This window comes from Adiantum capillus-veneris, chromosome 19 (genome assembly GCF_014529385.1).
Source record: "Adiantum capillus-veneris isolate H3 chromosome 19, ASM1452938v2, whole genome shotgun sequence".
NCBI classification, from domain to species: domain Eukaryota; kingdom Viridiplantae; phylum Streptophyta; class Polypodiopsida; order Polypodiales; family Pteridaceae; genus Adiantum; species Adiantum capillus-veneris.
Genome location: NC_140949.1, coordinates 32,859,585 through 32,871,949, shown reverse-complemented (window position 1 = coordinate 32,871,949; position 12,365 = coordinate 32,859,585).

The window sequence follows — 12,365 nt, the reverse complement described above, 5'->3', positions numbered from 1 at the left end:
TTCTTCTTGAGTTTGATTTTACCGTTGGTGAGACCCGGTAAAAGACATGTCATGGTGGATCATTTGTTTCGCATACCCAATGGTGAAGCCCCTACTAGAATTGATAATGAATTGCTCGATACTTCCCTATTCCTAGTCGAGACCATGTCTAAATGGAGTGAGAAGATTGTGAACTTTTTAGTTAACGGTTTTTCACCCAAGGAGCTTCGTAAGGATATAGCTCGAAAATTGCTAAAAGAATGTGAACCTTATTCTCTAATTGCAAGAACTCTCTACAAGCTAGGGAAGGACAATATTCTTAGATGTTATACCTGTGAGGATCAGTATTTATACATATTGCAAGAAGCCCACATGGGTATAGCCGGAGGACATTTCGCAGGGGAGCTAACTGCTAAAAAGGTGTTGCAATCAGGCTATTGGTGTCCTACCTTATTCAAGGATGCATTACTTTTTGCAAAAGGGTGTGATGAATGCCAATGTTACAAGATCGCACAACGAAAGGATACGATGTCCTTACATCCTGTTAAAGTGACTCAACCATTTGAAAAATGGGGTTTAGACTGTGTAGGCCCAATTAGTCTGGCAGCTCATAACACTCAATCTCGATATATTATCATTGCCACTCACTATGTGACAAAGTGAGCGGAAGCTAGGGCAACACGCAAGGCTGATGCAAGGTCAACTGCCAAGTTTCTCTTTGAGAACGTTATTACAAGGTTTGGTTGTCCCTTTGAAATTGTAAGTGACAATGGTACTCATTTTATAAATGGAGTGATAAAGGAACTCACAAAAAACTTCATGATAGCTCACCATAAGTCTTCACCGTATTACCCACAAGCAAATGGCTAAGCTGAGAGCACTAACAAGACCTTAATTTCTATCTTGACCAAAACACTGGAAGCTCATCGCACAGATTGAGATTTGAAGTTGACATTAGCACTATGGGCTTATCGTACTTCTTACGAAGTGGCTATTAATTGTAAACCATTCAAAATGGTATATGGCCAAGAAGCAGTTATACCATGGGAGTTTGTAATTCCTAGTCTACGGGTAGCTTCACAAGAAGGTTGGGATGGTAACCCTTTAGTTGAGTGTTTATATATCCTTGAGAGGTTAGATGAAGAAAGGCAATTGGCTGTGCAAAATGCACTTGTGGAGAAAGATAGGAGAAAGAAATGGTTTGATCGTCATCTAAAGAACAAAGATATCAATGTTGGTGATAAAGTCCTTATGTATAAAGTGCGTAACGAAAAGAAAAAGTTGAAATATATGGGAAAAGGACAATATAGAGTATGTGAAATCATCCCACAAGGTACCATTCGTGTGGAAACTCTTGATGGAGTTGAAACCATTGGATTCCTCAATGGGATAAATTTAAAAGATACTATGATCCTTTAAGCCAAGAGGAGCTATGTGCCATTCATCACAAAAAGGCATCCAAGGCTCAAGTAGAATTGAAAAAGATACAAGCTCAAGCTGAGGCTAAGGAGTGACAACAACGATAAGACGCCAACGAGAGGCCAACCTTGAAGTTACACATGCATTTCACGTTGAAATAGAGGATGATTGGTTGGAATCTGACACACCTCTACAGTACCCTATTGAGCTAAATAGTGCCTGTGGGAAGTGCTATATAATGCCTTATTGGACATGGGTGCTAAATATAATCTATTGTCATATGGAGTGTAGTGTCAGTTGGGAAAGCCATCTCTATCTGAGAGTACTATCCAAGTCAAGGGTGTAAACAAGAAAAAAACTACGTTTTTTTGAATCTAGCACACTTCTGTAAGTTATGACAATGGGGTTGTAGCTCAAGAATTTTTGGTCATGCCTGATGGAACTATGGAAGGCAATATAAACCTAGGATGCACGTGGATGATAGCAACCAATTGCACTATTGATTGGGGGATTGGGAGTGTCACAACGCAGAAACTAACTCTTAGCCCTACCACTCAAGCCATAGTCCCTGAGATATTACCTCCTGAGGAAATATAACCCAAAACATTGCATGTCCAGAGGTTGAACTATATGTCCTTATAGCCCAACTCTCTAGAGCTTCAACTTCTAGTTGAAACAAAAAATGAGACACACAAGACCCATCGCAATATAACTAAGAAAACATACAAATGGGTCCCTAAAGCTTCTTTAGCGACAATTTCTTATGCTAAAAAATAGGAGCCTTGTAAGAGAGGCCCCACTCGCTCCCAGAAATGTAAGAAAATGTTGCGTCGGATTCCTAAACGACTATTGGAAGCTCAAGGATACTATCAAGGAAATGATCAAATATGTGTGCCAAAACATAAATTGTGTTCTTACATGTCACCTAACCCATGTGAGACAAACCCTGTAACGATAAAGTCGATTGAAGATCGTGGGAAGGGAAAGATCACAGAACACTATACACCTGATCCGGAGCTAGTATGGGTACCCAAGCGAGAAAGGTTGTTTCGCTCAGCTCAAAAATAGAAAGAACAAATGAAGCTTCTTGCTCTTCATGTAGTTCATATACGAAAATAGAAGCTTCAACACAACCTCCACCTACCATTGTACATATCCATACAAATAAGAAAGAATTTGCACCTCCCGTTGTATGTTCACCACCTACAACAACATTGCAAATAAAATAATGGGAGAGTACCTTACCACCCTTGCAACTAGAAGAAATACCTAGGGCGTTCAAAAACCATTGGTCAAAGTCTTCACCCATAGCAACTTGGAACAATTGGTTCCAAAAGGTGACGACATTGTACCAAAAGGTATGATCTACCCAAGGAAGGAGGGGCACTCAAGGTGACATCTTCACCAAGAGGCCGAGGGTCCGCAACTTAGAGCATGCGGGCTGGGAGGCTCGCGTCTAGTTGACTTGAGTCCCCTTTGGTGGCTCATTGATAGGTTCGCGTCTGAAAAATGGCATGAGATCAGGTTTAGCTCGATACGCGCGGGAGCCTTCTTGGCACCGTGCGTTCATGAAGTTTGATTTGAATGCGGAAGCGTCTTTAAGATCGCGTTGAGTGAATGAGGCTATTCGGGCCTCGAGCGCATGTCTAAGAGGTCCCTCTGGAACTCTCTCAGGCCACATTGTGCAAACTTGAAAAATCACCGAAAGGGGGAGTATGGGGAGGATATGTGTCATTTATAGAAATTTCGAAAAGAGTGGCAGGAAATCCGAATGCTGCCCAATAACCCCACTATCACTTTGACAAAGAGAGGGATTAAGCGAGGGTTAAGGGGGATTTTCTTTGTCCTTGAATGTAGGAGTTTGTGAGCCAATCACAGCAAGACACGCATGTTGGTCCTTTTTGAGCTAGTCTTTTTGACGTCGAATGGAGCTTGGGTGCGACTCTTTGCATGGAACTCCGCCCACTAACCCTGGTGCAACCCAACTCTAACCCAATACGCAATGTCCTTTTAAAGAGAGAGGTCCACAAATGTCAACATCCTCTCAAAAGGGCTTACAAGAAATAGGAGAAACAGAAAGTTTGTTGCCACGTGGTAGTAATCAATAAGCTATCCAATGTCCACAATTGCACCCAAAGTGCAACCCTTTACTAAGGCCTTATGCAGTCCAAAAAGAATCCCACTATGCTAACTCACCTTCCTTGGTATATAAAGCCTAGTGTTAGAAAAACCTCGGGGTGTAGTGTATTTTAATCGATTGAAATTGTAAAATCTCGGTTAGATTTTGAGCTTGCCTTTAAGAAAATCGGGAAATGTACACAAGTTTTAGTGTAATACCGGCGAAAGCTTCAAATTTTCACCTAGAAGCCGGGAGTATGGGTGGACGATTTTGCAAATATTGTGAAAAAATGGGAATTTGGAGATGATGTATTTTGGTGTCAAGGTAGGGAGGGAGGAGTTCGGGGCAGTTGGTACATGTGTATCGAGAAGTGTCTCCCCGTTTCTAATTGAAACCGCCCACCTACACCTCTCTTTCTCTCTCAAGGCCTCTTTCAGAGGTGGTGGGCGGCTCTCATAGGCTTTTAAGCCACGGGCTCTTTCTCTCTTTGTCTCTCCTGCAGTCAGCAGGAGCACTGGCTTCTCTCTCTCTCTCTCTCTCTCTCTCGGGCTGTGCATGCTGGATTCCTTAAGCGAGGAAGATAGAGTCAGAGGGATGGAAGCTATGCTCTATGCTATTGTGTGTGTGGGTTGCAGGGAATAGGTGTGGTGCATGATATTGTTGTGTCTGCTACTACTGAAGGTACCAAGGGGGCAACGGTGTGAAAATGAGAGGAGGTGACAGGCATTAAAGGTGGGATGGAGACCCCAGCAAGTATCGTAGGTAGAGAGAACAACCTACTCACATGCAGGGAGAGAAGCACGACATGGTTGAAGGGGGGGGGGGGATCTCTCTGCCTCTCTCTCTCTCTCATAAAATATAATATCTAGCGAACCTAAATGATTTTCTTATATTAAACTGATCATTTAATGTGGGAGAATATACGGGAACAAGGGTTAGGATATAGACATGTGCTTGTATATCTATCTCAACACGGGGCCAATGGTAAAGGGCCCAAATGAGACATGGTATGTCAAAGAGCAAGGCTAACCAATGGAGCATAAAGAAATTAAGGTTAGCTTCATTGAAGACTTCCAATAGTTGGTGTTAAAAGTCCTTTGACCTTAGGTAAGCTAGGGCTGTGCTTGAGGTGGGAACCCAACCCAAGCTTGAGGTGCTTGTCATGCCTGATGACTAAGATGCTTGAGATGCTTAAGGTGCTTGTCATGCTTGAGATGTTAGGGTTGTACTTGAGGTGGGAACCCAACCCAAGCTTGAGGGGCTTAAGGGCCAAGCTTCTTGTGAGAACTAGGCCAAAGGTTGAGGGGCTTGAGGTGGCACAAAAGTCAAAGAAAATCCTTACAAGGAGGGGGTGAGCCATGCAAGAAGGGGGGGTGGTTGCTTGACCACTCTCTCCCCCAAAGGGTACCCCTTGCCCAAGAGGCAAGTAGGACACATGTCAAGCCCCTATCTAGGTTACCGTCATGGTGTGCCTAAAGCCTATTGGTTGGCTTTCCAAGGGGCCCAATGATAATTTAGTGGATTTAATTAATTGTTTTAGCATTTATCAAGCCCTCTCTCTCAAAGGGAAAAGGGGGACACTTGTCCCAAGACTACCCTTGTTACTTGGTATGATTCTTGCTTGTGATTGGCTAGGCTTGGAGGGGTTCAATGAGATCCAAGGGGGGGTCGACCAAAGCAAGTAGGGGGTCTGCTTGAGGGGTATACTCCCCCCCCCCCAACAAACACACACACACACACACACACACACACACACACACACACACACACACACACACACACACACACACTCATTGTGTGAAGTGCAAAGTGCAAGAGCTCCCTCTCCTTCTCCAAGCAAGTAAAGAGGCTGAGAGCCGATACCAAAACTCTTGGCTATGGAATGCAAATCCAACCAAGAGCTATGCTTCAATGCTTAAGCTTGCCATCTCCATCTTCATTACTATGCTATTATGTATGCTACCAAGAAGAGTGATGATAAGTGAGGAACTAATCCTTTCTCCTATGAAATGTTTCTTCTTCCTCTTGCCTACCCTCATTTCCTGCTAGCTCTCTCCACCTTCGAAGGTGTTTGAGGTCTTGGGACTTAGGCTTGGGATAGTTAATGCTTTCCACAAATTTTATGTTATGCTTGTGATGCATGAAGCTTTCCATATTCATTGCATCACCTAGGTCACAAGGAACACAAAGATTGTATTGTAACAAGTCTCTCTTGATGGGAGAAACTATAATACAAATCGATATTGGAGGGGGGACCGGCTCCACATAAATCCGGTCCTCAACTGTTGTTGTCATGTTCTCTAAATTCTCTCTCTTGCAAAAGTATTGTTCATCCCAAGTTAACTAAATTCTATGTTTATGTTGCTACCATCAATTATGTTTACCCGCTATGCTCACAAAGTAATTTCACAAAAGTACTCTCTCTAATTTTCGCTACTCTCAAGTTAATAGGCCAATTCCATTACATTGGTATTATTCTCTTTTCTTGCTTAAGAAGAGGTCCTTAAGTAGCCTATAAATGGTTGATTTTTTTCATTATATTAGTGTAAGTGGGACTAGGATCTATTATCGATTTTGTTGAGCCCACTATGTGGGATATGGTGCACACCTAGAGAGCTTTGGACTTAATAATGGAGTCTTTTTAGACTTGCCTATGGCTTTACCATTAGTGAGCTAAAATGAGTCAAAAAAGGAGCTACTCCATTTGGACCTATTTTGGCTCACTAATTATCCACTTCAAGCCGTGGGTGTAGATATTTAAGAGCTGATTTTCAAAGTCTAAGAGGAGTGGCAACTAAGGTTTTGAATTGCCAAAGCATACACTAAGTACGTATAAAAATATTGTTAAAATGGCTGGCAATAACCAAGAGAGTAGAATGAACATTGATAGCTTTGATTTTGCACATGAAGGTGCTAGTGATGATGCCCCATGTTTGTTAATTATCTCGTTACTAGGTTGCAGAAAGCTATGGGCAACCTTGCTTTGCAAACCCGAAGTTGCTCAACAACTTCGCGCTTATGGTATTTCCCTTCCTCTATTAGACCTGCTCCACTATTCTCTATAATTATCCACGTCGAGCCGTGGGTGTAGATACTTAAGAACCGATTTTCAAAGTCTAAGAGGAGTAGCAACTAAGGTTTTGAATTGCCAAAGCATACACTAAGTACGTATACAAATTTTGTTAACATGGCTGACAATAACCAAGAGAGTAGAATGAACATTAATAGCTTTGATTTTGCACATGAAGGTGCTAATGATGACGCCCCATGTTTGTTAATTATCCCGTTACTAGGTTGCAGCAAGCTATGGGCAACCCTGCTTTGCAAGCTGAAGTTACTCAACAACTTCGCGCTTATGGGATTTCCCTTCCTCTCCAAGAGGAGAGAGATCTTAGGAGGCCTCTTGAAGAGACCCCCAAAAGAAGACTCTCTCCCATATGAGATGAGGAATCTAAAGAGCAAGAAAGCAATGAAGCTTTAAGTTCCTCTGAAGATGTGGCTCCACGAAGACGGCGATCTAGACGATTGCCAACCCCAAGAGGAAGAGATCAACACACAGTCCTTCTCCTCGTCACTCCGAAAGGTTATCCATGGGAATACGAGAATATAGACAATAGTCGACAGGTTTTATTAAGCAAGCACACTCTATTCGTGTCAAAAAGACTATTAAGGCACACCAAATGGCAACTCTCTTCATATCGCAGATTTTCAAACACCATGGATTTCCAACATCCATCGTGTCAGATAGAGATCCTAGAATGACCAGTAATTTCTGGAAAGGTCTCTTTGAAAATCTAGGCAACTCGATCTACTAAAGAGTTATGTTATCGAAGTAGATCAACGCTCACAATGGAAAAAGGACTTACCTCTTGTAGAGTATGCCTACAATAATACTATACATACTTTTACCGGAAAAGCACCTTTTGAGATCATTGAAGGAAGACCTAAAAGTCCCTTGCTACTCAAAGTACATGGTATCCATCTCTCAACAAAGGCAAAAAGCTGTTGTGACAAGCATAGAAGGGCCTTAACGTTCAAAGAAAATGATTGGGTCTTACTTAAGCTTCCTAAGGCTCGATTAAGACACACAACGGGCAAAATCCTACGGTCCATCAAAAGTATTACGCTAAGCTAGCAAAAAGATACTATGGTCTTTTCCAAATTTTGAAGCCTAACAAAAACAATGAGATGGCTTACCAACTCAAGTTGACAAACCATTGGCTCATACACAATGCTTTTCATATGAGCCTACTTAAGCCCTACAAAGGAGAGCCACCAAGTGAACCAATTATTGAAGACCCTCCCGAAGTTGAAGACCAAGAAGAGGTGCTACAATCTAAAGCTATCCTTCAGCATGAAGACAAGGTACTAAGAGGAAATCCATACACCGAGCAAAAAAAACCGAGCGTGTCATTTTTCGAGCAAAAATAAAGAAAATTGTAACACATGGATGGTTGCACAACATGGCTTTGGAGGTCAAAATTAAGAACTTGTTCGTAAGCAAGCAACCATCAGTCACATAGCTGGAGTTTTTTGTGCTGATTAAGAGGTAATGGCTGTTGAAACTGGAGCAAGCGGGCCTAATGGAGCTCACGGAGCTACAACCCAACCTACAATCAAGAAGGACACTACTAGAGTTAAGGGACCCTCAGAGGTCCTGCAGGTTTAAAAAATGCATTTTAAAGGGAAAAAGTTTCAATCCGAGCAAGCTTGCAGCTAGAATTGGAGCCTGCCATACCATTTGCAGTGGACAATCAGTCAACAGCTCGAGCCTCAGGTTCCATGGGCGCAAAATAAAGGAGGATCTAGCCTTCTTACTCTTAACTACATTCCCACTGAAAATTATAAAGCATGCAGAGCAGAGAACAGTTAACAACTTAGCTTCCCTGCCGATTGGCCTAGCTTTCCTATCAGTACAGCTGAATGAGGTATACCTAAGAGAGAGAGAGAGAGAGAGAGAGAGAGAGAGAGAGAGAGAGAGAGAGAGAGAGAGAGAGAGAGAGAGAGAGAGAAGATAAAGTGGATGCCCATTAGATAGCAAAAAAGCATGAAAAATCTATCACACATTGGCTCGAAAGGCTCTAGGCTAGAATTTGAGCGGAGGGGGTAGAGCTCAGGAAAAGATATATTCGCTTTATCCAAAGCCTGCTCAAATTGCTATGGGGCTGTCTCAAAGTCAAGGGAGGTGGTTCAGGGTAGCGTAAAAGGCTCTAGGCCTTCGTTTTAGTTACAAAGGGCAAAATGTAACCTCCCTCTATGTTGAAGAGGCTTTGATTTTTATATATATATATATATATATATATATATATATATATATATATATATATATATATATATATATATATATTATGTATTACATGTATATTATACAACAGTTTCCTCCAAGCAGATGTTGATTTGTGATTGGTACGTACTTAGTAGTAGAACTATGTACCCTAAAAGTGCTAAACTTCAAAATCCAAAATTCGACGCTCGAGTCTCGACTCTTGAGTGCTTTTCTTGATCTCCAGTGTTCGGGAAAAATGTCTCTCAACTAAATATTGTGCCGCTTTCAATTTCAAAAATGCCAGTTAAGGGCAAGGGAAAATGGAGAAATTGCACCGAAAAATAGAGAAAATTTGGGTAAAAACCCAAAAAATAACCTAATTTAGCTAACATTTCCTCTTGGCAAATTGAAGGAAAGGAAAGTTATATGTTTCGCACGCCACTGGCCGCAGACTCAAGACGTCCCAGACTACAGTGCGCAGTGCGCACAAAGTGCAGAGTCTAAACTAAAGAGTCGTGACATGGTGACTAGTTGTGGATTTGAACCTGCTTTTTGCTTGAGCTTCGAGCCCTGTGCTGCGCAGTTGGAGCCTGATCTCCTGCATGTCGAGTATCATAATTACCAAGGAAACCCCGTATTAGGTCGGCTGCAACTCACGAAATGTGAATTAAGCAAGCTGTTGCAATTAAAGTGGAGCAACTGCATCAACAAAAAAGCATGCGATTCCGGTTGAATGCATGCACACGTTCTTGGCCCTTCAACATCCCGCGCCGGCGCGGAAGGGCAAGCAACAGAGTCCAAAGTCTTTTGAGATCATGTCTCATAGAAAAAAACCTTAAGTCTGTGCTCCAGCCACGTCTTGTTGAGTTGTGCTAAAGCAGTTTCTCTTTCACTGCAGAGGTTGGGAACACTCTCGGCACCAGCACCGTCTCATTCCTCCTCTTTATCTTCTGTTGTACCTGTGTGCCTGCTTCTGGTGGCCGCCCGCTCCTTGTATCAATCTCATACTGCATGGCTCCTGTTGGCAGCAGCCTATGACAAAAGAGCACTGCTGCTATGAATCCGCCCTGTTGGCAGGAGCCTATGAATCCGCTCCTATTGGCAGCAACCAGCTTGGTGGCCTGTTCAGACTCTGCTGTAAAACCTTCCGCGCCGACGCGGTATGTTTAAGGATCGCGTCCAGGAATCTTGCCGCTAATCGTAGCCTCAGAAGGAGCTTCGGACCCTGCTCCAAATGCTTCCGCGCTGGCGCGGTATGTTGAAGGACCAAGAACGAGTTCAAACATTCAATGGGAATCGCAACCTTATTTATAAGTTTTTATGCCAATGTTTTACCTTAATGCATTTAAGACACTGCCCTTAATTCTTCTGCGCAGACACGGGATGGCTTATGGCTCATCCAACACTTCTACTGGCTCGATCCATAGTTTCATTCATTAAATTGCCAGATTCTTGCAATTCCTATATCCCAGATTCTTGCAATTCCTAGATCCCACTGTCCACCTTGACATTGCTACCCTTTGAAAAAAGGGGCCACATTGGAACTCAGAGTTGCTAGTAAAATAGCTCCCACAATGTTTTTGTAGCCAGTCGGGCACACACAGGACCTTGCAGCCTGTAGTTATCCACTGAATAAAAAAAGGCACCCGTCTGATCCTGCCTCCCATCGCTGTCGCCTGATGCTAACTCACGCCCTCAAATCCTTCGCATTTAACTTGCTCCCACATCGCTTTGTGCAGTTTTCCTACCTCACCTTGCCTCCCCCGTTGATTGCCATCTGCTTGGGAGCCCGCCCTGCGGCACCCCTTCTCTTTTGGTTTTGTTTGCCAGGAGATCTTCATTGATTTTGCTTAATAAGATCTTTAAAATGATTGGGGCCCCCTACCTAGCAATGCACAGGTGCAAAGATGTAATTTACATCTTGATGCTTTAGTGGATTAACGTATTTAGCAATGTCTAGTCTCACTGGAATGGGACACTAACCTTAATGCTTTTGTGCCGGCATAGGATGGTGTGTGTGTAAGGTCTTGTATGTTCAAAGGGTCTAATCACCCTCCCCCCTACGATTATCCCCTCATGTACAAGGCTAGGGCCATATCGGGGATGGTGAAGGGCCATGTCCCAACGGGCATATGAATCATGCCCACCATAAAAAATGCATCTATCACATTGGATCGACGATCATCTAAAACATATGGTTGTATATAAGAGTCTGAAAATCTTCCCAACTCTTTGATTCTTACCACCCTCTCTTTGTCAGGTAATTAGAGCCTTGATGTGCAAGTTTATTGTTTGAAAATTGTGATGGTTTAACAGAGTTGTTGGATGATAGCAATAGTCATGACATTTTGTTTAGACTTGGATATGGTAACAAATAATCTCTCCTCTCTCTCTCTCTCTCTCTCTCTCTCTCTCTCTCTCTCTCTCTCTCGCAGAACTTGATATGGCAAAAAATAATTCCTTAGTGTTCAATTAAGTGTTGGAAACAAAGAAATTATCTTTTCTCTCTCTCTCTCTCTCTCTCTCTCTCTCTCTCTCTCTCTCTCTCTCTCTTCTTGTTCCACATGGATTTTGCTCGGTAATGTTTGCTCGGTGCATGGTAAACCTCGGTACTAAGACATGGTAAGATTATCCGATGGTATCTTAGTAACTTCAAAAATTATCCTTTTGAAGATGCTAGATGGTTGCAAGAAATACAGCTTAAGAATAGTATGAACCTTGTCAATGCTTACAATGCTACATTAGAGTAAGCAAATGAACAAATTTATTTTAAATAACCAATGTTTTTGTCTTGTAAGACTAGCTCTTTTTTTATTGTGCACAAATTTAAATAATAGCATGCTTAGAATCATGTTTGTGATGACGACGTCTCTCAAACACCAAGTAGAAATTGTCACTCTGCTTTGGGAGAATGAAATGGACTAAAGAGTGTTAGGGTTGCAGAGAAACGCACACAGCTTGGAGAAGACGAAGGAAGCTCAAGACACACAACTGAGAGTGTGTTTCTTAGTGTGCAATGGAAAAGATAGATAGCCCTAGAGTAATGGGCATATATACAATGCACGGGGGAAAAAACCTCCTAAAGAGGGAAAAAATGCCCCGGCGGTCCTAGTGTGTTCACACACATCACTACCACATGTATATGGTAACAAATCCCCCCTGGAGTGATGCGATGAACGAGAGCTGGCACATGAGTAAAGGGAAGTGCCATGCGCTGAGGACAGGATCAATCCACAAAGGGGAGTAAGCCCAAAGCTTTGCGGAAAGCTTCAAGCTTCTCACGAGACAATGCCTTTGTGAAAAGATCTGCAAGGTTGTCTTGTGTTGGCACATAAGCCAAGCTGATCTCTCCTACTGAGAGCCTCTCCCTGACATAGTGGTAATGCACCTCAATGTGCTTTGTGCGAGCATGAAAAGCTGGGTTCCTCGCAACTGCCAATGCACTCTGACTGTCAGTGTAGATAGTGTTGGCAGTGTTCTGTCCAACACCCAAATCAGCCATAAGGCGTCTGAGCCATACACACTCAACCATAGCTGTGAAGACTTCCCTGTACTCAGCCTCACAACTCGAAGTGGCCACAG